Genomic DNA, 8,729 nt, shown 5'->3' with positions numbered 1-8,729 from the left:
ATTAAAAAATTACAACACTTACACATGATAATTACTAAAAAATTACAACACTTACACATGATAATTACTATAAATGTACGTGGAGAATTTAGGTACTTGAATACATTTACATAGACTCATATGCAACATACATTAAAAAAATTATTTGTTAGATTTTACTAAACTATTTTTTATATTTAAAACTAGAAAAGAACCAATTGTTTCCTTCACCTATACGTTTTACTAAACTACTTTTGATAATTAAAACTAAAAAAGAAACAGTTGTTTCAATCGCCTATGTTTGCATATAAATACAAGCCTTGTTAGAATTGTGGCTCATTAAATACTCTCTTATGTTTTGTTAGTAATTTATGTTTAAATTTCTATGTTTTTATGGTTTTTGGTAATTTAGGTTTTAAATTTTTTGCTTGTTAATAATGTAATGGGTTTTTAATTAATGTAAAATATTTATTTATGTTTTTTTATTTAACCTACTGTCAAAAAAAGATTAATAATAATATAATATAGAGTGGTAAACATTTCCAAATGATACTTGTAGCGGAGATGACGTGACACGATGTAACAATCATTTTCTAGTGGGTTGATAGATAGTAACCATCCCCCTTAACATAAGGAATAAAATGTGTTATGGCATGCATTATAATAACAATAATGTGTTATGGCACATAAGGTCTCATTAATCTGTTAAAGATAGATGCAATATAGTTAAAGACACAACACGCTAGATAAACTCAGATAACCAACTTATTTAGCATCCTCATTGAATGCCATCATCATGCATGTTAGTGATGTTACAAGTGTAATAATGTAACATTCAAAAAATTGAAGTGCACCAAATACAATAGAACAACAAGTATATGCAAAAAAAAGGTCGGGTCAGATAGAGGTCTGTATGTGGGGATTGGAAAGATAAATAAATCATTACCAAAATGATGATTGGTTGCCTATTTTTCTTGGGTGTGATCAAAAGCCAAATCGTATATCTGATTGTAATCATCCACAAAATGGACATCAAGTCCTTCCTTCACATTGGGTGCCAGCTCATCAAAGTCTCGTTTATTAGCCAAAGGAAATATTATAGTTTTCACACCACTTCGTCTTGCAGCTATCGTCTTCTCCTTCACCTAAAAAATAAGACGTATCCCCATTAAGTAATTAAAAAAAATGATTATTACTAATTTATTTATGCATACGCATACGTACCCCACCAATTGGAAGGACTCTTCCTGTAAGAGTAACTTCCCCAGTCATGGCAAGGTCCCTTTTAACATTCTTGTTCATTGCAAGAGACAGCATGGAAGTGATCATGGTGCAGCCAGCACTAGGCCCATCTTTAGGTGTAGCACCAGCAGGGACATGTAAATGAAGCTTTGAATTTGCAAAAAAATTATTTTCCTTGTCTTTTCCCGCCAATATTGCTCGGGCAACAGTGTGGGCAATCTGGGCACTTTCCTTCATCACATCACCAAGCTGCCCGGTTAGATTCAGGGCAGCTTTTCCGTCACCTTGTTCGATTGTGGTGGTTTCTATGTAAAGGGTGGACCCACCCATTGCAGTCCACGCAAGGCCCATGACAACTCCCAGTGGGGTCTGGTCGTACATGCGTTCAGCATGGAAAACCGGCTTTCCGACATAGTCTGCAAGGTTTTCTTCATTCACCCAAACTTTATCTATTGTAATTGTTGCTTCCGTATCCTGGAATGAATGATCACAAAATTAGCAATGTAAATTCAAAGTATGATGTTCTAATAAGAAGGGGAGTGAAAGCAGGATGCTAGAATTGGCAACCTTTAAAGCAGAAGCCTCGTCAGTAAGAGTAGCTGAATCGTTGATGTTGACAACTTCAGCTTCTTCTGTAGTAGTATCAGATATTGGTTCATCATTGCTCTTGTTTGATTCAGTTGCACCCTCGATTTGCTTGTCAGATGAAGTTTCACTTGATTCTGGCTCGTTTTGTGCTCCTTGTCGGACTAGTTGCAAAGCAATCTACAAGAAATAGCAATGTACTTTCATTTCATCATTGTATTTTTTTTTTCTTAATGAATGCAAGTTGCTACTTTACACTGATGAAACATTATTTAAAATGATCAAATATGAAGTCAGCAAAGCAAACCTTGCGATAAATCTTCTCAATTTGTTTTTGGAGATTCCGAACCCCTGCTTCTCTGCAGTAATTTTCTATCAAGGAAAGAAGAGCTGCCTCTGTCACTTCAACCTGGAATATTTTCAAAATGAGATCAGTTATTCATTATATATATATATATATATATATATATATATATATATATATATATATATATATATATATTACTCTCTGTTTATTGGGTTACAACAAAACCGAGTATTGTATCATGTATATTGGTATATTGTATAGCAATTGAAGCAGATATACAGAATTTATATCAGAGATTAACTATCAACTTTTTTATTAACTTAAAGAGAAAGAGAGAGACCTGTTGAGGCTTGATGCCACATGCATCACGGGTGGTCTTCTCCAAATAATCACGGGCAATATGCATTTTTTCATCAGTAATGTAACCAGCAATGGGGATTATCTCCATTCTATCCAAGAGTGGATTGGGTATAGTTTCCACTACATTTGCTGTACATACAAACAAAACCTGCACCACAGTCCAATTAGTCCACCTACATTATAGGAATGCTTAACTAACTGATTAGTTGCTAAATGAAGACACACTTAACACATTAATCAATAACTAAATCAACTAGAATCATAATTGTGCAAGAATGCAGAAAGAAACCCATCCATTGTAACTAATCTATCATCACAAGAAAACACTAACCTTTGACAAGTCAATTGGAACATCAAGGTAATGATCTAAGAAATTTGCATTCTGCTCTGGATCAAGCAGCTCCAGCATAGCACTTGCAGGATCACCTGCATGTCCCCTGCCCAACTGCACCCAACATAACAAACAAAAACAATCAAACACTTGTCACATAACTTAAAACTAATGGAACATTTTCTAACTCTCAAATCAAAATCAAAATCACACCTTATCAATCTCATCAATGAGAACAAGAGGGTTTGCTGTTCCTACACTTTTCAGACACTGCACCATTTTCCCAGGCATTGCACCTATATAAGTCCTCCTATGTCCCTGGTATAAAACAACCTTAAATGTTAATATAAAAAATGCTACTTCTAATAATCAAGTGTATTATAATGAAAACTCTTTTTGACCTTGATTTCAGCCACATCAGACAATCCACCAACAGAAAACCGATAAAACTTTCTGTTCAAAGCACGTGCAATCGAACGGCCTATGCTGGTTTTACCCACTCCAGGAGGACCAGAAAGGCAGATGATTTTTCCTGCAAAAAAAAAAGTTATAAGTTTTGCATTTCACAGTTGAAGCATAGATGAAACCAAAAAAAAAAAAACTAACCTTGTGATGTTCCTCTTAGTTTTCCCACTGCAATAAACTCCAGTATCCTCTCTTTAACATCAGTTAAACCATAATGATCCTCATCAAGAATTTGTTGAGCTTGTACAACATTGAAGTTCTCATCACTGAAATGGGTTTAAGAAATCAATTTTTACTTATAACATTATTGGTAAAAAGCAGAAGACTTGTTATCATACCTGTAGTTACCCCATGGTAAGGCAGTCAACCAATCAAGATAGTTACGTGTAACATTGAATTCACTTGAACTGGCTTCCAAAAGTTGCAGTTTTTTCATTTCTTCTTCGATAACTTGCAGAACATGAGGTGGGATTTTATCCTTGTTTGGCTCAATTCTGTCTCTAAACTTATCTGCAGTACATAATTTCAAGATTATGAGTTATTTAGTTAAAAAATTAATATTCCATATGAACAAATACAAGAATTTTACCAGTGAGTGCTGTTTTATCATCTGTCTCGAGCCCTAATTCCTGTAGAATGATAACATGTATCATATTAAATTCTGAAAGGATACATAATCTCACAACACAAGCTAACTTTTGAATGAAGAACACAAGACTAACATAAAATGAAGCATAAAGAACAATGATACTACAAAAACAAATAAATGGAGAGACAAAGAATTAGTAACAGAAGCAACCTTTTTTATAGCCTTATATTGCTCATTTAACAAGTAACGGCGTTGTTCGGTGCTTATTTTCTCTTCAATAGCTTTTGCTATGGATTCCTAAAAGTAAATCAAAAAAATGGTATCAAGAAATAAAGAACTTCTTAAAAGAAATATATATATATATATATATATATATATATATATATATATATATATATATATATATAAGTAAAATTGCTACCAGGACTTACTTGAATCCTATGTATCTCCATTTCTTTCTTTAATAACTCAAGACTAAGTCTCAACCGTTTGTAAACCTAGATTGAATATAATGTAAAAATGAGAACAAAATATTTGAGAAACTTACTCAGGCAAAAAGAAGCAGAAAACCTTTATGGAACAATAAATGTGACTTACATCCAGCTCTTCAAGCACTTGCTGGCATTGTACTTTGTTTGAACCAGATATTGCAGCACCAAAGTCAGCTAATCTTGGATAATTAAAATCACCCATATGCTGCAGAAAATAAGCAATTCAACCAAAAATGAAAACAAAGAATATAGTTATAGTTCTCAATAAGTATCTATAATTAGTGCAACTATTAAAAAAAAGTCAGGTAATAACCTGAGTGTAAGTTTGAGCATGATCCCTCCAAAGAGAACTTGTCTTGAGAACATCTCTAAGGGTTGATATCACTTCAAATGAAGTTGCCTTTATGACATCATCATCCTTGCTGTATGGTAAATCCTGGAATACAGAGAAAATCCTTATTCAAGTTTCATCAAAGAGTATGATAATGATGAAATTAGATTCCAACTTATTGCATCTCCATAGATTTTAGGATATACCTTGATATGATCCACTTGGACAGTAAGGGGATCTTCACTGACCATCTCTGTTATCCTAAGCCGCCTATGACCAATAAGAACAACCTGCTCTCCTTGGATGCTTGTGATCTAATTAGAAGAATCAAATGTTGATTGATAACTGGTGTTACAAGTTATTTAAAATCTCAACAAGTTTAGAATAATAGATTAACAACAGTTCCATCAGAAAAAATACCTGAGCAAGTGTACCAACTTCATGGAGGCGATTAAGTAAGTCTTTGCCTTTTAGTGCATATATGTTCTTCTCTGCATCTGAACCTGTGGCCTCTGATCCTGGATCATCTTTTACAAGAAATGCACCAGCATAAGGAGCTTGTCGTTTCCTACTCTCTACCAGTGCTGCCAGTAGTTTAGGATCCTTAACATATATTGGCATATAAAATCCTGGAAACAAGGGTCTGTGTGGCAACGGCAATGCTAATACCTGCAAATAGAAAAAGGAAGATGAAAGATTCAGTTTTTTTGGAAAACTGGAAATGGTTTCAATGCTATTTATGGAATTATATGGCTCCAAATTTAACAAGTCCAATAGGTATATACACACGAAATTAGGGTTAACTCAAGCAGTCAAACATGACGAATATCAATCACAACCCAAGTTGCAGTCAAACATTACGAATATCTCAAGCAGAAATGAATCTCTGATTTTGCAAATGAAATAAATCTAGTAGATAAAAATATGAACAAGTCGATTGGGGGATAACCGTGAGAAAGTCATCTGGTTTTTTGATTGCTGTGGGAACAATCGCTGCTGCAGATTTCGACTCGGTTTCTTCAAGGGCGGATTCGGGCACGGACCCAGATCCATCACTCGAATCCGAACAAAAAAAAATTCGTTGAAACAATTTAGGGTTTTTATCCGCTAGAACAGAGCGCAGCACGCCATTAAAAGACGAAGTCAATTTGGTTCCATGGCGTGAACTAGACTGCAAATACGACGCCCCTGTAGTAAATCGAGCTTGTTGTAACGAAGAAGACCTTAATGCCTTCAACATGGGGACTTGAGGAAATCGATGATGAACAAATGGGGATTCCGTGATGGTTGTGGCTTTGCCCTGGTTAATTTTCAAGTTAATGTGAAAATTGGGCAGTGTGAACGACCGCCATTGACGAGCTTGAAGAAGAAGAAACCATCCTATTTAACATTTGACTTATTCGGCCTAAAGCCCTCCATAAACCCCCACCCCTTTCGACGTCTCGGTTACTAAAATTCCGTTAGTTTTGTCGAAATCGCAAAATTGTATTTCGTTGACTATGATGTTTTTATTAAGGGGTTGGCTAAAAAGACACCCTATTTTACAACCCTAATTAATGTTTGAAATATTTTTATTGGTTGAAATTGCATTGTTTTCCGAAAAAACTGATTACAAATAGTTGATTATAGGTTGACTTTTTATAGAAATGATTATAGGGTGTCTAAGGGGTGTCTTCTTAGCAGCACCCTTTTATTAAAGCTACATATATATTAAATTTTATTTTTTTACATTAAAGTTCAAAACTATATTTTTCTGATAGTAAAATCCAAATTAGCGGCAGTTTTTGACATTTTTATATTTTTTTCCAGGTTAGCCGGTAATTATGATTTTTTTGTCAAAAAAATAAAGTTTAAGATTTTCTTGTCAAATCGTCAATTATGACTGTACTGTCAAAAAAAATAAAGTTTAGGATTTTTTTTATCAAATCGTTGAAAATATTGGGAATTTAGTGTATATATAATTTTTTTTTGTTAGAAATTTAATGGTATGATACTCTTTAGGCATAAGAGTTATTGAAACATTCTCTAATTAGCTAGATCCTATTAAAATCATTTACGTTTGCTTCTTGTTAAATCGTTTTTTAATCTCAACAAACCGATTTTGAAAAAAATTGAGATAATCAATAAAGAAAAAAAGAACCAGGGTTGTGTTGGCTTTTTGCAGTCTCAAAAATGGAGAAATTAGAAACCTAAAAAAAACGAAATTGTTCTGGCTTTATACAAACACAAACAACACATGTCTAGTCAAAAGGGTGTGAATGTGGAGAAGAGAAAGAAGAGCAATTTCGTTTTTTTCGGTTTCTTATTTCTTCATTTTTGGGGTTTCAAATAGCCAACACAACCCTGGTTCTTTCTTTCTTTCATTCTTGATTATCTCAATTTTTTTCAATATCGGTTTGTTGAGATTAAAAAACGATTTAACAAGAAACAAACGTTAAAGATTTCAATAGGATCTAGCAGATTAGAGAAAGTTTCAATAATTTTTATGCTTAAAGAGTATCATACCCTTAAATTTCTAACCAAAAAAAAATTATATATACCATAAAGTCCCAATATTTTCAGCGGTTTGAACAAAAAAGTCCTAAATTTTATTTTTTTGACAGTAAAGTCCTAATTGACGATTTGACAAGAAAGTCTTAAACTTTATTTTTTTTTGACAAAAAAGTCCTAATTACCAGCTAACCGGGAAAAAAAGGTAAAAGTGTCAAAAACTGTCGGTAATTTGGACTTTACTGTCAAAAAAATAAATTTTAGGACTTTCTTATCAAATCGATGAAAATATTGGAACTTTACTGTATATATCCCTTTATTAAATCTTGGTTTTGGTTTTACAATTTTGTTAGATTATGTGTTTTTCTTAAATCCTGGTTTTGATTTTGTAAAGTGATGATACCAATTTCCTTGAAGATATTGGTTTCGATTTTAATCGGTGCCTAACATAGCTAGTATGCATTCTAAAGATTCAAATTCTATATCATAAGTCATTTTTTGTTGGAGTTTGGTATGAATATAGGGTGGTTTTTGTAATCACTAATCGTTTCCATCTTTGATGGATCGTATAGAATATTTTTAAGGGGCGTTTGGGAGTGCTTTTTTGAACTTTAAAAATGTTTATATAAAAATGTTTATTGGCTTGTAGTGGTAGTAAAAGGATTTTTGTTTTAAAAAGTGTTTGGATTGGTATTTATGGTGAAAAGTTAATAAATTAAAAAGTGTTTAGCTTAACAAGTGTTTTTTAAAGTTATTTGGATTAAAAAGCCAAAAGCAGTTTCAAAAAGTCAAGTTTTACATGTTTTTTAAAAAGTGTTTTTTAAAGCTTATGGTAAAGCTATTCTAAAAAATGTTTATGAGTTTGTCAAACGCTTTTTTTTGAGTTATTAGTTTTTCAAAAAGCCAATAAACAAATAAGTTGTTTTGAAAAGCAAACTAAAACACCCCCTAAATATGATATTTCTACATTGGTTCTAATATGAAGTGGGATGTCTTTTCAATGTAATTTGGTACAAATTTATTTGTTAATTTAAGAGTAAATTACACGGATCATCTCCTAAAGGTGTCAAAAGGCACGTTCAGTCCCTATTTTCAAAAATTAACCTCCGTCCCTGCATTATCAATTTTCACTCGGGTCGTCCCTATAGGCATAAGATGACTATTCTTCCCTTGATAATTTCTATTTTAGTTTTTATTTTATTTTATTTGTCATTTTTTTATTACAAAAATAATAATAATAATAACTCCACCAAAAAAAACCCATCTTACCGCTGTCACATCCCCTTTCCCCCAAATCCCTTCTACGGTTCTACCCATTTGTCTTCATCTGCATCTTTTTCTTTTGGAGCTGTTGAATCTAGGTCTTTAGAGCCGTCATCACCATAGCAAAAATGAAGAAGAAATCTTATATTTTCCACATGCTTCTCTGTTAGAAACCCTAGCTTCATCTCCATCTCTTCGAAATCCGATGAATCTGAGATATGGGTGTGGTGTGGCCGACGATGATTCAGGTGATGGCGAGCCCTAGATGGTTCGATGATGGCGATGCATTTCAAAGC

At 33.2% G+C, this 8,729-nt stretch overlaps 1 pseudogene across 1 annotated transcript; it reads right to left on the bottom strand.

The window, feature by feature from the left end:
* Positions 1-722: 722 nt before the first annotated feature.
* On the bottom strand, positions 723-6,102 carry LOC145053826 (lon protease homolog 1, mitochondrial-like; annotated as a pseudogene). Its single transcript, XR_013684610.1, has 17 exons — positions 5,630-6,102; positions 5,101-5,349; positions 4,887-4,994; positions 4,663-4,785; positions 4,456-4,554; positions 4,290-4,355; positions 4,069-4,155; positions 3,859-3,898; positions 3,608-3,779; positions 3,411-3,535; positions 3,206-3,336; positions 3,018-3,122; positions 2,805-2,918; positions 2,454-2,621; positions 2,114-2,215; positions 1,204-1,986; positions 723-1,124 (listed from the first exon to the last, which is right to left on the bottom strand). The product of XR_013684610.1 is annotated as a lon protease homolog 1, mitochondrial-like (transcript).
* Positions 6,103-8,729: the final 2,627 nt, after the last annotated feature.

This window comes from Lactuca serriola, chromosome 5, assembly GCF_051521515.1.
Source record: "Lactuca serriola cultivar US96UC23 chromosome 5, Lser_US96UC23_V15, whole genome shotgun sequence".
Classification (NCBI taxonomy): Eukaryota; Viridiplantae; Streptophyta; class Magnoliopsida; order Asterales; family Asteraceae; genus Lactuca; species Lactuca serriola.
The sequence above is the reverse complement of the archived record's forward strand: the minus strand, read 5'-3'. Positions and strand labels throughout refer to the sequence as shown.